Source organism: Pygoscelis adeliae, unplaced genomic scaffold (genome assembly GCF_000699105.1).
Source record: "Pygoscelis adeliae isolate BGI_AS28 unplaced genomic scaffold, ASM69910v1 Scaffold18, whole genome shotgun sequence".
NCBI lineage: Eukaryota > Metazoa > Chordata > Aves > Sphenisciformes > Spheniscidae > Pygoscelis > Pygoscelis adeliae.
In genome coordinates this window covers 2,825,718-2,829,133 of record NW_008825558.1, presented here as the reverse complement: position 1 = coordinate 2,829,133, position 3,416 = coordinate 2,825,718, and positions in this window count along the sequence as shown.

Here is a 3,416-nt window from a genome sequence, read left to right as displayed (position 1 = left end):
AAAATATGATAATAATAACGATACACAAAGCAAGTGATGCACAGTACAATTGTTCCCCCCCCGCCGACCGATGCCCAGCCAGTCCCCGAGCAGCAGCTCCCCCCCCAGGCAGCTTCCCCCAGTTTATGCACTGAGCATGACGTCCCATGGTATGGAATGTCCCTTTGGCCAGTTTGGCTGTGCCCCCTCCCAGCTTCCTGTGCACCCCCAGCCTTCTCAGTCGGTAGAGCATGGAAAACTAGAAAGTCCTTGGCCAGTGTAAGCACTACCTAGCAACAACTAAAACATCGGTGCCTTATCAATTTTGTTCCCATCCTAAATCCAAAACACAGCACTGTACCGGCTACTAGGAAGGAAATTAACTCTATCCCTGCCGAAACCAGGACACTGCATAAGAAATGGAGTGTGCAGAGAGAGGGGGCAGCTGCCATCTCCCCGGTCCTGTGAATCAATATCGTCAGTCTGCAAAGAAGAATGCCTTGACAGGGCTTCATGTGAAAGCAGTATGGGGAAAAGCATCCATTTATTAATAAAAATAAAAAGTCTAATTGTGTACTGAGATATTAGCAGAAATAACTTTCTTGGGCCATTTCTGGGAGGTTAATTTGGGGACGCTCTTGCTGAAGTTTGAAAACTTCAGCAGAAAGCTTTTGCTTTTATAAAATAATAGCACTGGTGAAATTCTGATTTCACTCAGGCAGAAATGGCCGAGAAATTTTCACTCTAGAGGAAAAGATACCAAAAATATCCTTTTAAAATTCTTGTTTCCATGGTTTAAAAGCTGTAATTATTTTAAATGTTTAATGGTAGCTCAGTATCTATATTGGTGGCTGTTCACTTCTGTTTGCCCTGTAAATTTATCCTATTAGTACATGTGTGTGAGTGTGTGCATTTATGTATGTTTAAAATACATATGGTATCCAAAAAATATATATTTATCCATTAGAAGTTACTTGTTCTTCTGTCTTTTCAAATGTCTTGCAGCCACAGCTGTCTGTATCAAAGGAAGTGAACAGCTGAAGCATTACAGCGGTCTAATTTTATGTCTGTTTATCAGGCACTGCCGCTTTGCTGTATGTTTTCTAAAAGAGTTTATTGTCCACTAGGGCTCTTTTAAAGGGAGGTTTGGATACTGGCGACCTTAAAAGTGATGAAACTTAAATGCAAATCCAATTTTCCTTTTCTTCCACGCAGTATATTCTACTGTCTGCACTCTGAAATGCAGAAGATAACTGTTATGGTACCCTATTTTTTCACCCAAGGTTGACTCTTTTGCACTAACTTTCTTATATTTACCGTTTCCAAATAAGATGCAAATTATAGGATACAGAAATCACCTGAAGGCGAGTGTTTGTTCCAGGTAGAGTAGGATTTAACATGCTTGGTCAGTGCTGTGCTGGTTATTTTACTTTCATTTCATCTTTGCTAGAGGGCCTATTCCTGAATAATGGTGATGTCCCTGGATTTGAAAACATAGCTGCGGGAGAGGAGGTGCTGATAGGGAAAAGCGAAGATGGGTACGAAATACCAAGGTGGGAAAAATATTTCTTCTTCAGACCAGCAGAGTAACAAATGTGTTTCTGCTCTGTCTTTTGACTCTTCATGACTAATCTCTACAATTAGAAATAAACACTGCATTCTCGAGAAGAGATTCAGTCCTTGATTCAGAAATGCCTTTAACAATCAGTGCTTAGCTCTAAGCATGTGCTTAGCTCCGGGCTTGCCCTTGCTGCTGCTGGGATCATGGCAAGCCACCTTCTAAGTGTTTTGACTGATGGCAGAAATAATCATTCTGTGATGCTCAGTTGTGTTGGAAAAAACTTCTACCTGTCTGGGGGATTTACATAATCAATTCCTAGGGCCACCTTTTCAGTTTTAACAACATTAATTAGGAAAAAGCGCATCAATAGCAGAGTTTATCTGTGTTCATGGTGCTTGGTGGGGCCATTCATATAGAGGGTGGTCTTTAGGCTCAGGCAAGATGAGGAGGTAGACAGCAACATCTGCCCAGCTCTTTTTAGGTGCATTGTGCGAATGGTTTTCCATCTTTTGCATCACCTCCGTGGTGCTTTTAATAATGAGCCTCATCACAGGCAACCTTTTTGCGCAGTCATGGGAATGTGCTGAGGAAAGCAAAACACTGTATACCTACCCGAAATGCTGTTCTTTTCATACCAGGTAGCTGCAAGTGTAGAGTTGATGCTTCATAAAATTCTGACATCCTGGAAAGGGAGTCCTAGATCTGTTTTATACACTGTAGTAAAGGTGATCTTTGGAAATTGTTTGTTGAATATCTCTGCAGTCTGCTCTACATCATTTTTATTGATGATAAGGAAGATGTCATCAGTATGGCTTGCCTTGGAGGGGAAGGTGGCGAGACATTGAGTTGGCTGAAAACATTATATTCCACATTAAAGACTTCAGTGGCTATTGTGGAAAGGAAATGTTCCCACTGGTACTCCTGGGTGTATCGGCTGCAAAGTTTATCAACATCCCCCAATGCCGTACAGACCAGTGGCACGTAACTCTGCAACTTCCAGGAGGTCCTTTGCTCTTCTATTAGTGCTTCTTATTTTTTCAGTGCCATTTGGTGGTGGTTTGCTGTGAATTACTGACTTCTGTTAGCAGTCCAGCCACGGGGATGGACATGTGCAGGTCTTTAACCTTCAAGCTCAGAACTGCGCCCCTGCTTGCTAAATATGGTTAGGGTGTTTTTATGATAGCTGCAAATTGTAGACTATTAGGGGAGAATGATTGGTTTTATTGAGCAAAGCAGGATCTCTCTCATCTACTGTATGTGCTGGGTCATAAAGGGGTCACCTATCTCGTATGGGATTTACGTGGGCAACTGCCTGCTATGCTACTGAGAGCAGGAAACCATTATAGGATATTATGAGATGCAGTTTACAGATTAAATGTTAAAGCATACACTGCTACTAACGAAGAGTGCTTTGCAAATTGTCTCTCTCCTAAATCAGTTTGTGTCCACTGAAATCACTCAAAACAATTAAAAATGAATCACTGGCAAGGCAAATGCCTTCTTTCCCCTTCAGATGGGTCTTTAAATCTCTTTATAGAGCTTTTTCTCCTGGAGTTTTCCACCTTCAGAGGAAAAGTATTCTTTTAGCCCTGGGCATAAAGGATACACATGCATACCAGATTTGTCATGTTTCCATAGATCTCTGGGGTTGCAACCTCAGTACCAAGACTTGAACACAGGTGTTTCATGCTTGTGAAAGGAATCATAAGACAAAATCATCTGCAGCTAGGAAAATAAGAAGTTAATGACTTCACAGATCACCGTTCTGTCTTATTATTTAGTACTTGGGCTCATAACTGTGATTCCTGTCTATCCCAGACAGCCTTGTATGTTCTGTACTGCTAAATCCTGTAAGTTTTCTCCCTTTAGATACTAT